Here is a 13073-nt window from a genome sequence, read left to right as displayed (position 1 = left end):
TCATAGAGATTTAGGCAACCCTCCCCTGACCATGCTTCTCACCTCCTCGAGGGTCGGAAAGGTACTGTTGCTCCAAAGTGTTATTGTGTGTGATCTCTATATCTACCCGTGCTTTAGTTATACCCTCTGGTCTAAACTAGAATAGAATCAAAGTAATAGAGAAGTATTTAGGAACCTTAAACTCACCCTTTGTCTTTTCAATTTAGCTAGACTGCTCATTTATTTTACCATAGAATTCTCCTATGTGTGTGTTAATTATTATTCATAACTCTTATCATTATCATCACTTTCCCCACTTTAGTCTAGTCTAACCTTACTCCTGGGTAGTATCTAATCAGGTGGAGTACAGCTGCACACTAGCATATTCTTTGGGAGCTGCAATATTATAGTATTGGATAACATATGTCCTCCGTCCTTACTTTGGCATTAGGTATGATTGCTCTTGCTCCAGGATTATATTTAACAGTCTTTTACGTAAAATGAGCTTAGTAAACATTTCAGGAACGTGGATGTGTAGTGAAGTTTACCAGAGAATTGAGTCCGCACAGAGAAAAAAAAAAGACGATTCTGGTAGAAAACTGAGCAGCAGCATAAGTTCCTTTTCCTTCTCTGGCTAACACTGATGTTCCAGGCAGGAAGTCGGCAATAGCTACAAACTCTCTTCAGCCATGGCTACTAAAAACACTAGACGTGACGTGCTACAAAAGTACAGTGACTACGTTTCACCCAATCCATCTCACACTCTCCATGAAGATACACAACATCTGGCCTTGGCCTCTACACAGATTACTGCGGAGTTCTCGGTGCCCATTCCACCTTGCTTGCGCGTGCAAATGAATGAAGTTGTGAGCTTCTTTGGAGGGGAAGATAGAAAGCTTTTCTGAAAAGATCACGAGACAGAAATTGGTATTGGTAACTGTATATAGTTTAAGGCTGTGCGCTACTGCTGCTGCTGCTGTTCGCCTGGAAATCAAATTTGATTCCATGAGTGATCTTTTAGCAAAGCTCGAATTTGCAAACTTGCCTAGCTTTGTAATTTCATGGTATGTTCAAAATCATTAATACTGAAGGGCTGAATGATGAGAGAAGTTTCAAGTATAAAGGAGCTTAAAGAGCAGTAGCAGTCCTTGCCTGACCATTTACTGCTGCGTCCTATTTGCGCGACTCCACCAGGATGTAAACTGGTTTCCCGTTGAGCTTGTACAAATTCTGCGGCAGCAACAACAACAACAAAGCCTTTAAGTCTCAAACAAGTTGAGATAGGCTAAAGTTAAAACCCAGCAGAAGCAATCAAGGTTCAGGCACGTGAATAGTTATTTTTCAAACACTCCTATCTAAGGCTAAGTCTTTGGGTATATTACATCCTTTCAAATGTCCCTTTATTGCCTCTACCCAAGTCAACTTCGGCCTTCTTTTGTCTCTCTTCACGTTACTATCCTGGCTTAGGATTCCACTACGCACCGGTGCCTCTGAAGGTCTCCGTTGGACATGTCAAAACCATCTCAACCGGTGTTGAATAAGTTTTTCTTCAATTGGTGCTACCCCTAATCTATCACGTATAACATCGTTCCGAACTCGATCCCTTCTTGTATGACCGCAAATCCAACGCAACATACGTATTTCCACGACACTTATCTGTTGAACATGTCGTCTTTTCGTAGGCCAACATTCTACACCATACAACATAACAGGTCTAATCAACATCCTATAAAACTTGCCTTGTAGAAATCCTGCACGTAAAAAAATTTGCAACCTCAGTAGAACTGAGGGAATAGTATATATACACCTTGCTATGCCTCTCTTTCATAAGAAATGAAAAAACTGAACCAACCGAGGTGGCTTAAGAAAAAAATAGTTATCCTCATCTAAATTATCCTAATCGAAGTATTGAACAGGCAGACTTGGGTGGACTAGGGTCTAGGGCACTAGGCTTAGTTCCACTCTCTCTATTTCATCATATCTGGAAACATAAAGTGCTAGATTCCAAAGAGTTCAGCTTATACATATTCCCTTTGTTGTGGCCAATGGCTATCATCTATCCTATCCATAGGAAAAATACATGGTCGTGTGGTATGTAAAAGTTGTAAACTAAGGTAAGCTGTACTTGTAGCCCTGACCACATATGCACCTATCTGTCACTGAAGTTACATCCTACAGAAAACATAGGTCTTTTGACCTTTAAGGTTCTCGGTTTTACTCGTAGGAGGAAACATTGTCATCATTTCATTTATTAAAAATCTGCAGTCACATGTATAGGAATAGTTACAAGCAAACTAGTTCTTTTTTAACACTGGTCGTGTTCTATTGCACCTTTCCTCCCTCGGACCGAGGTCGAATACTTTCTCAGTTTCCATTAGCTAACAAAAGTGCATGTAAGGAGCATATTGGTGGACCTTGACAAAAAGCAATATATTATATTTTGGTACCTTTTCTGAACGAACTTATATTTTGGTACCTTAAACTTGGGAAGCCCAATGAGGCATGCACACTCAACCACGTTACCTCCTGCTCGCTCTGGAAATGCAAATAGTTTCAGCAGTCATGGAAAGGTTAGTGAGAAGCCACTTTCTTTCTAGTAACTCATGATATAACTGAGAACACAGTATGTAAACACCAGAACATATGCTGTTTGAATATTGTAAAGATCAATTGCATGCAACAGCGTCCACACAAACAACATTTTGTAATTTGATGAAAAAAAGGGGAAGAGAAGATAGTTGAAAACATCTAACATAGTGGTATCCCTTGTTTGCTTATTCTATGAGACACGAGTGCTCAATTCATACCCACAAACTTTTTGCTTGTAACATCAAATAAATGAGATTGTGCATCCAGTCTCATTGAAATCATACCTATAGTAATTAGCTACCCCATAGGGCGTATCATTCGGACAAGATTTTGTCCTATGATGAATAAGCAGCTTGTCCAGCTTAAGGACAAACTTCGTTTTGCTTCTCATTTCTCAACACAACAAGATACTCAATGTTGGCCCACAGATCACCAGCTCAGGTGAGTGAATCACTCACCAGTCCTGTCGAGCACCCGTTAGTGTTGTCGAGCACCCACTAGTCGTGCCGACCACGAACAGACGTTATCCGTCCCCACATGCTATGGCTGGAGCTAGAGGAAGAAGGGAGAACAGAGCATGCACGTACAATACAAGGCACCAGCGTTGGCCGAAGCCCTGTCTGTGAGATGACAGATCTAAACTCTCTTTACTGAGTTGCCGTGGTAGTCTATTTATACAACTCTATCCATCTAGTCCTATTACAGCCCACATGCTGTAACAGTAACTAGATAACATATAGGGCTGACTCTGCGCCGGCCACTGCATGGCTACAGTGCTGCAGGTGAGCCGTGCGGCGCCTGCACCTGCAGCGGCTATAGTATCACAGCAGGGGGCCTTTCGGCGCCGCCTTCCCTTATTGTGTTCACACAAGGAAAACAATAGTTTATTCTAACACTCGATACACCTTTCTAACGCAACAATCTCTGAACTACTACGCAAGTAGAACCTCAATCAACTTTTTTCCCGTATAATCTGTACTCTTTATCGCATCTGACTTTTATTTTTTTTCCTTTAAGTTTCTCGTTCTAGGATCGAGAAATCACTGGTGAAAAGATTTTCTTTGCTCATAAAAGGAAATATGGAGTGATATGTTTAAGTTTTATGTTGGAAAAAATGTTTCCCTTCTTTCGAGAACACATTGTTACTACATGATTAAATTAGCAGCTGATGGTTGATTGAAGAGGACAGAGTGCTTGATTTCTGTGCACTAATGTTTTATTCTAATACTCAAATGACATACTCCACACTCTACACAGCTAAAACATAAACATGTAAGGAATAGCATCTTTGCATTATAGCTATGAACAAATGGGGGAAGTTTCTACAGTATAGGGATTATGTCAGAAAAAATATAAGTGCAATAGTGGTATTTTTGAGGTCTTCCGTTATTATTAGTACTACCAGACAGTAAACATCAACCACAAAGATATGTGTTACACCTACTCAAATATTTTTATGCTGATTTCATTATATATTTGAGAGCACTAATGCTAATGAACAACCATGCAAAGTTGATGGTTTGCATTCACATATATATCATATTCAACTAAACCGAGCGACAAGGCGCGCCTTGTGCTTGACAATGGCGTCGAGCTCGTCCCGCTTGACCTTGTACACCCACTTCAGGCTGATCGGATGGCATCCTGGAGGTGGATCGACGAGCTGCCATGTCTCGTTTTCCCTCGATCGTCTCCATCTCCTCCAGCATCATCCGTCGCCAGTTTCCGTCCCGCTCGGCTAGCGCTAACGTGGGTGGTTCCTCTGCACTGACAAGCAGCAGCTCTAGGTCATTGAGCAGCCGACCAGCCAGTCCTTGGGGTCCTGTACCATCGACGATGTCGTCTAGCCTACGGAACCACACCTCCTCACCTTCGTGGCAGGCGTCCAAGAACTCAGTGATGTCACTTGGAGGTGAGGCAAACTCAATCAGCGTTGATGGACTTCCCTGTTCCACCTGAGTGCTCTGCACAGCACCTGGAGTGCTTGGCATCCCGGTTGCAGTGCTTAGCACTACTTCTGGACAGCTCGTCATAACTCCTGCAGCGTTTGGCCACACTGTAGGAGTACCCAGCCTCAGTCTTGGAGTGGTTGGCACCACTGCAAGACGTCTTGACTGCGCCACAGGAGTGCTCGACACCCATCCTGTAGTGGTCGCCACCACTGTAGAACTTCCCGGCGCTACTCCTGGCGTGCTCGGCATCCCTCCAGGAGTGCTCGGCACTCCATTTTGAGTGCTCGGTATCCCTCCCAAAGTGCTCGGCACTGCCCCAGGAGTGCTCGGCTCTCCAGGAGTGCTCGACACTCCTCTCTGAGTGCTCGATATCCCTCCCGAAGTACTCGGCACTGCACAGGAGTGCTCAGCTCTACCGCTGGAGTGCTCGGCACCTCTTCCCCAGCGTCTCCACCACCGTGGATGACCAAGTGCTCGATGACAAAGGTGCTGGTGAAGCCGCCAGCTTCCCCCATGCTCGGACTGCTCCAGACCCAAGCCGCCTCCTCGTTGAACACGACATCGCGCGAGACAAGCACCTTGTCTTCACGTGGGTCGTAGAGCTAGTACGCCTTGGTACCCTCCGCGTAGCTTAGGAACACTATGGGTGTGCTCCTGTCCTCTAGCTTGGTGAGGTTCGGCTTCGTCTTCCTGACGTGGCTGATGCAGCCGAATGTCCGGAGGAAGGACACGCTCGGCTTCTGCCCATACCAAGCTTCGAACGGCTTCTTGCCCGTTAGAGCCTTGGTCAGAGCACGGTTGAGGATGAACACCGCCGTGGTCACTGCCTCAACCCAGAACCTTGTCGGCATGCCTTTGACCTTCATCATGGATCGGGCCATGCCGACCACCGTCTAGTTCCGCCTCTCCACCACGCCATTCTGTTGTGGCGAGTACGGCGCGGTGTGGTGTCACGTCACACCCTGATCCGCGTAGTACACAACAAACTCTACCGAAGTGAATTTGTCGCCGCGATCAGTACTCAGCACACGGAGCTTCTTGTCGCTCTCAGCCTCCGCGCGCATCTTGAACTTCTTGATCGCTGCCACCGCTTCGTCCTTGCTCGTCGGGAGTTGCAGCCACATGTAGCGACTGCAATCATCCACGAGTAGGAGGAAGTACCGCCGACCACCGTTTGTAGCTGGCGTGATCGGCCCGCAGAGGTCGCCGTGGACGAGCTTGAAAGCGTCCTTCATGCGATACTTGGCCGCCTTTGGAAAAGGTCGCCTCATCTGCTTCCCGGCCAGACAGCTGTCATATAGCTCGCCTCCGTGCTTGATGTGGGGTAGCCCTTGGACCATCTTCTCTAGCCGACCAAGCGCGTCGAAGTTGAGATGTCCAAACCGAGCATGCCACATCCATGGTTCCTCGGAGTGCCTTGCCGCCAGGCACACCGGCTGCTCTTCCTTCAGGTTGAGCAGGTACAACCGGTTTAGGGACCTCTTCACCTTGGCAAGAAGTCGTTGCTCCCGGTCCCTGATCCTAAGGACTCCGTCCTTCATCAGTACCATGCTACCGCCCTCATCCAGCTGACCAATGCTGATGATGCTGGAACGCAGCTACAGGATGTAATATACATCCGTTAGCACACGGTGCTCCCCATTCTGGCACCTGAAAATGATGGTGCCGCGCCCTTGGATAGACACCCTTGAGCCGTCATCAAACTTTACCGTACCGGTAACATCATCGTCGAGCTCGAAGAAGGATTCCTTGGAGCCCGTCATGTGGTTGCTGGCACCGGAGTTCAGATACCACCGCTGCTCCTGGTCGGCGCCCACACATCCGAGGTGGACTTGGGCGCATGGTTCGTCGAGGTTGACAGTCTTCAGGGCCTTCCTAGGTCCTTCCACCGTCGTCGCCTCTTCCTTCTCCTCAGCCTCGACATCGTGCAGTGCACAGAACGAACCATCAGGATAGTGTCCTCATCCTCATCATCAGCTTGCGCCAGATGAGCCTCAGTCTTCTTCTGCTTGCGATTTGGGCACTTCCGTGCCCAATGGCCCATCTTCCCGCAGCGCCGATAGGCGTTGGGGTCGACCTGCTTCTTCTTCTCCAAAGAAGCCATGCCGTGCCACTTGCCATCACCACCGCGGCTAGAGGAGGCTGTCTTCCCGTAGTTCCTCGAGCAGCCCACTCCTCTTTCGTCAGTAGCAGTTTGCCGCTGTCCTTCTTTGCTGTCACCTGCTCCAGACGCTCGTCCACTGCTCGCAGACGGCGTATCATATCCTCAATGGTGAGGGTGGACAAGTCCAGCATCGTCTCTATGGAGAGAGCGATCTGGATGTACTTTGCCGACACAGAGTGGAGGTACTTGGAGACCGCCTCCTCTTCGTCGATAGTGACACCATGGCTCTTCAGCTTGCTGATGAGCGTCTGCAGGCAGAGGGAGAAGTCTTCCAACGTTTCATCCTCCTTGAACTTGAGGATGGCGTACTCCTGCTTCAAAAGCTGGGCCCGTCGCCTTCTTTGCTCGGTCGGAACCAACGCGCATCGCCGTAATAGCCACCCACGCCTCCTTAGCAGAGCTCTTCGTCCCCAACGGCTCCCTGTACTCCGCCGATACAGCAGCGAGGATAGCCTCCAACACTGACATGTCATCTTCCTCATTGTCGGTGCCCTTATCAACAGTATTCCAGAGCCCGACGGCTCTGAGCTTGACCTTTATGGTCACCGACCACTCTCCATAGTTGGTGCGAGTCAGCATCGGCCAACTGGTGCCGTTGACCTTCCGCACCGTGCGAACAACGACCTCCGATCGTGGCTGGGCAGCCACAGCAGTGCCACTGCTGTCGCCCAACTCCGAACCGCCTGTCATCGCCAGCGGTTAGTCTGGCAATGGCGCTTGTACGGCTCCGATACCACTTGTTGACCCACAGGATCACCGACTTAGGTGAGTGAACCACTCACCGGTCTTGCCAAGCACCCGCTAGTGTTGCCGAGCACCCACTAGCCGTGCCAACCACGAACAGGCGTTGTTCGTCCCCACATGCTATGGCTGGAGCTAGAGGAAGAAGGAAGAACAGAGCATGCACGCACAATACAAAACACCAGCGTTGGCCAAAGCCCTGTCTATGAGATGGTAAATCTAACTCTCTTTATTGAATTGTCGTGGTAGTCTATTTTTATAACTCTATCCATCTAGTCCTAGTACAGCCCACATGCTGTAACAGTAACTAGATAACATACAGGGCTGACTCTACGCCGGCCAGTGCATGGCTACAGTGCTGCAGGTGAGCCGTGCGGCGCCTGCACCTGCTGCGTATCATAGCAGGGGGCCTTTCGGCGCCGCCTTCCCTTGCTGTGTTCACACAAGGAAAACAGTAATTTATTCTAACACTCGATACACCTTTCTTACGCAACAATCTCTGAACTACTACGCAAGTAGAACCTCAATCAACCTTTTCCCATATAATCTGTATTCTTTATCGCATCTGACTTTTATTATTTTCCTTTAAGTTTCTCGTTCTAGGATCGAGAAATCACTGGTGAAAAGATTTTCTTTGCTCATAAAAGGAAATCTGGAGTGATATGTTTAAGTTTTATGTTGGAAAAAATGTTTCCCTTCTTTCGAGAACACATTGTTACTACATGATTAAATTAGCAGCCGATGGTTGATTGAAGAGGACAGAGTGCTTGATTTGTGTGCACTAATGTTTTATTCTAATACTCAAATGACATACTCCACACTCTACACAGCTAAAACATAAACATGCAAGGAATAGCATCTTTGCATTATACCTATGAACAAATGGGGGAAGTTCCTACAGTACAGGGATTATGTCAGAAAAAATATAAGTGCAATAGTGGTATTTTTGAGGTCTTCCGTTATTATTAGTACTACCAGACAGTAAACATCAACCAAAAAGATATGTGTTACACCTACTCAAATATTTTTTATGCTGATTTCATTATATATTGAGAGCACTAATACTAATAAACAACCATGCAAAGTTGATGGTTTGCATTCACATATATATCATATTCAACTAAACCGACTTAGGAGGAACCAGGTGGCTTTATATATTAAGATGAAAATAGGCATCCAAATTTGCCAGACTTGAACCTAGGTGGTATGGCGTACATTCCCACCCTCAACCAAAACTAAGCTAGGCTCAGCTTCCTTACGTATATATCATATTAAACATAGCATGTAATAAGTTACTAACCAAGAAGTCTTATTGCAGCAGAAAGAGTTCCACCAGTTGCAACCAAATCATCAACAACCACTACGTGCTCCCGGGTTTAATAGCTCCAACATGCATCTCCAAACAATCCATCCCATACTCAAGTACATAACTCTCAGAAAATACCTCACCTATAATGTTATAAAAGCAACAATTATTATATGTTGAACCTGTAACAAGACAGCACACTACTATGAGTCTAGCTTAGTTACGGTTTTCTTTTGAAGAAATTACAGTTAATATATACTTTTATATAATGATACTTCCACGTAGTAACAATCCTATGACATGCTTTTTTACCATGTGGCATATATTGGTATCTTTGGGTTTCACGGTGAAATAAAAAGAGACAGATCCATATATCTTTATTGTTTTTGCCGATGTGGTAGCTATATATTGGCATGATATGGTCTAGAGTATGTAGCATATGGTGTAATATTCATTTTCGGAGTAAAAAGTTTAGGGTCCAACATATTCAAGATACAATAGCCCTTCGCTTCCCCAACACCGTTGAAGCCAAAATTATGTGACCTAATTTATAAAGTTTTGTCCACATCACCTGGAAGCTTCTTAGGTTTACGTAGTGGTATGAACTTTGCTCCAATGGCTAGCGCAATGGCTGGGCCAAAGATGAATCCTCTGGCTTCAATCCCTAGCAAAATATGAAGACTTGGTCACATGATAATTAAGTTTGAGAGGAGGATATATATGAAGTTAGATTTGAACATGATTATGCATGGCTGCGGTAAAAACACTTTCAGACATTCCTCATGTGATCAAAAGAGTAACTTGATATCCTTATGTAATGTAACACAGCAAAAACCGTAATGACTGTAAATAGAGGAGAAATCAAAGGGTGCAAAAAGCCAAAAATAGAGGTCGTCCTAGACAGTGCCGTTCAAGAAGATGCCATATAAAGGGACGTGAAGCACCAGACAAGCTGTTTTTTCGATGATGTAGATGAAGCAAAAATCCTCCGAGCAAACCGCAACAGTCCACCGCACAAGTGATGCTCTACTTTGGCAGCTGTCAAGACCAACAGGAGATCACTGTGCACATGCAGAGCCCCGCACGGGACCAGGCCATGCGCAGATCGCAGGACTAGGAGGACTAGGGAGTGGACGAGGGAGGACAAATTACAAGGAAAGCGCGACCACATCTCGGCGTCCGAGCCGACACCGCATGTGCACGACCGCAGCCGTTCGATCAGGATCGCGGCGGCGCCCCACCACGGCGCCCGCCCATCACCACCACCACCACCACGCCGGTCAACGCCCCGGCACACACGAGGCACGTCCCACTCGCACAGTCGCCACTCATGAGATCGCACCGAGAGCTGAGCTCGATCGAGCGACCCCGCCCAATCAGCAGCCGTCGACATGCCGTCCGATCCTGGCATTGAATGCGCAGGATTCCGCTGGACCACCGAACCGAGGCAAACAAAAAACCCCGGCGGCCCCCAGGACGGGACTGCCGTAGCGCGGCGCGGCCGGACACGACCCAGCGGCCCTGCACTGACGCGAGACCATTGCCGTGGCCCCCATGCGCGCGGCCATAAACCAACGCACACGCCCGCAGCCCCGCACGTAGCGAGCAGTTGGTCCTCGACCTGCCCTCGCAGCTCTACCGTAGGCTGATTATCGTGAGAGACGAATACTTTTTTTTTTCCGGCGCTCCGGCGGCATTGGACCCCTGAATTATTACCCATGGCCAAGATAGAACGTCAGATGAACAGATGATGAGAGAGGACTAGAATCAGCATATTTTAGGACTTGGGCCTGGTTTAGATTACAAGGTTTTTTTCACTTTCTCCATTACATCAAATTTTTGGACACATGCATGGAGTATTAAATATAGATAAAAAAAAACTAATTACACAGTTTGATTGTAAATTACGAGACGAGTCTTTTGAGCCTAGTTAGACCATGATTTGATAATACATTATCAAATTACAACGAAAGTGTTATAGTGCCAAATACTGATTCCTAACCCCAATCTAAACAAGGTCTTAGGTATAACATTGAACTCGATAACCTAGTACCCAACTGCTTTGCAGGTGTAGCTGCTGCAGGATTTATTTATTTTACGGTAAACAGCAGCAGGAGTAGATTGTATTTGTAGGCGAGAGCGAGCGAGAGATTAAAAAAAATGCGTAGGTGGAGGTGGTGGTGAGTGATGACATGACCTGATCGGCTGATCGCAACGAGCGAACGACAAAGCGTGGGGGACAAAAGGAGCACGGAAGATCTGCCCCAAAGATATTACGGAATCTCAGAACACCACCGCGCAGCGCCCGCCCAGTGCCCCCCCCAGCGTCAGGCGGCGACTGACGACAGCACAGCACCGAGCGGCGGCCGCACAGGGTCATTAAGGAAAGTGAACGGCCGGCGCCAGGGGTGGTGGTCGCGAGCAGGCAGGCGGGCAGGCGGCGGCGGCTCCGCTTGTCATGATGAACCAATGATGACTGGTTAGCTCGGTGGTAGGTTTCCGATTTGATTTACCTGCGACGGCGGCGATGCCCATGCCGCGGTAGCGCTCGACGAACATGTCCACGGCGTCCTTGAACACGCCCGGCCGCAGCAGCAGCTCCGTGATGTCGTTGAACATGATCCCTGCATGCACGCACGCGTGAGGCGGCCGCGAAAGAATGGAATGAAGTGAACAACATGCTCCCGTGTGTCCCGGCCGCTGACGTGCCTGCCCGATCGAGGCCTCCTCGCGCCGCGCGTGCGGTTTCGTCCGAGTCAACCGAATGATTGTGTTGGAGACGAGGGGGGGCGGGGGCGGACCTGGCTTGGGGAAGTGAGGGGACGACGCGGATGGCATCGGAAATGCCCTGCAGACGCGGGTCTGCGGCGCCGAGGCTCTTCCCCTTGGCACGCGCGGCGCCCCTCCGTCACACCGCCATGGCGTTGTTGCCGCCGCCGCCGATCTTGTTGTCCTCCTGCTCCCCCATATCTACGAGCTTCAAACCGATCGACGCTCCGGCCTCACTTGGATGAAGATCACATGCCGCCTTATAGCCCTTCCCTCACGACCTGGCTATGGCTATATGGCTGCTTGCTTGTTCCCTGACCTCGATCCTCAGCTCAGTTCCTCCCTCTGATCTCCAGCTGTCGCTTGAGCGGCCGCTGGAGGTGTGTATAAATAAACACGGCAAGCCGAGACCAGGTACAGCCGCGGGGTGGCCGTAGCAGGCACCAAGGGATGTGTCTTTGACAGTGAAAGAGAGAGAGAGAGGGGAGGCCCGTATTTACTGCTGACTAGTTAGTATGAGAAAAAAATACTATTTCTAACTGAAAATTACGATCTTACAAACAAAACTAACAGACTGAATACTCCATCTTTGTATCCTTGAATAGGAAACCGGGCCGCCGGGACCACCATTGCTCAGTGTTAGAGAAGGCGAGCCCAGGCCTGGTTTAGATTGTCTTAAAATTCCAAATTTTTTCACTCTCTCTTCGTCACATTAATCTTTAGACGCATGCATGGAACATTAAATGTAGGTAAAAAAAATAACTAATTGCACAGTTTGATTGTAAATCACGAGACGAATCTTTTGAGCCTAGTTGGTCCATGATCGAACAAAGTTTGTCAAATACAAACAAAACGTACTACAGTATGTGAATTGTAAAAATTTGCAATCTAAACAAGGCCCCAGTTTAGCCTCGCTCACCTCACTCTTGTCTTGCCAGTCAGTGCCCAGTGGCCAAACCTCTTTCTCCGTTTCTCTCTCCCCCGTCCCAGACCCCTCTCTGTCCTGTTCACGAGCCAGTAGTAGCCGTGTCAGCACTGGAGATTTGACTACAGTTGCCTCCTCGACTAGCCTGCCGTGGTTGCCAGATTTTGCCTGAAGCTAGCGACCAAGCGCCAACAGTGTCACAGCAGCACCTATGCTAGCCGGCCGGCCGGAAGAACCTTGCCTACTAGCTCTTGCATGGCTGAATAGCTTGGCGCTGGTTTAGTTGGACCTCAAAATCCAAAAAGTTGCTACAGTACCTGTCACATCGAATGTTTGCGGCTCGTGCATGGAGCATTAAATGTAGACGAAAAGAAAAACTAATTACACAGTTTGGTGGAAAATTACGAGACGAACGTTTTAAGCCTAATTAGTCAATGTTTGGACACTATTTGTCAAATAAAAACGAAGGTGCTACAGTAGCCTCAAAATCCAAATTTCCCAAACTAAACAGGGGCTTGCATGCTTGAGGTGTCAAGACGCGAGTAGGCGAGCGAGCGATAGGATCCGATGCTCGCGACTCGCCCCTGCATCACCGCAGGACTTTTCCTTGTACAGTTGTACGGAATGACTCGTGACACGTCTACGCAT

The 13073-nt window shown here is 48.0% G+C and overlaps 1 pseudogene; it reads right to left on the bottom strand.

Annotated features, from left to right (window-relative positions):
- Positions 1-563: 563 nt before the first annotated feature.
- LOC136490913 (adenine phosphoribosyltransferase 2-like) lies at positions 564-11893 on the bottom strand (annotated as a pseudogene).
- Between the last annotated feature and the right edge of the window lie 1180 nt (positions 11894-13073).

This window comes from Miscanthus floridulus, chromosome 11, assembly GCF_019320115.1.
Source record: "Miscanthus floridulus cultivar M001 chromosome 11, ASM1932011v1, whole genome shotgun sequence".
Lineage (NCBI taxonomy): Eukaryota > Viridiplantae > Streptophyta > Magnoliopsida > Poales > Poaceae > Miscanthus > Miscanthus floridulus.
This window is presented reverse-complemented; position numbering and strand designations above follow the sequence as displayed.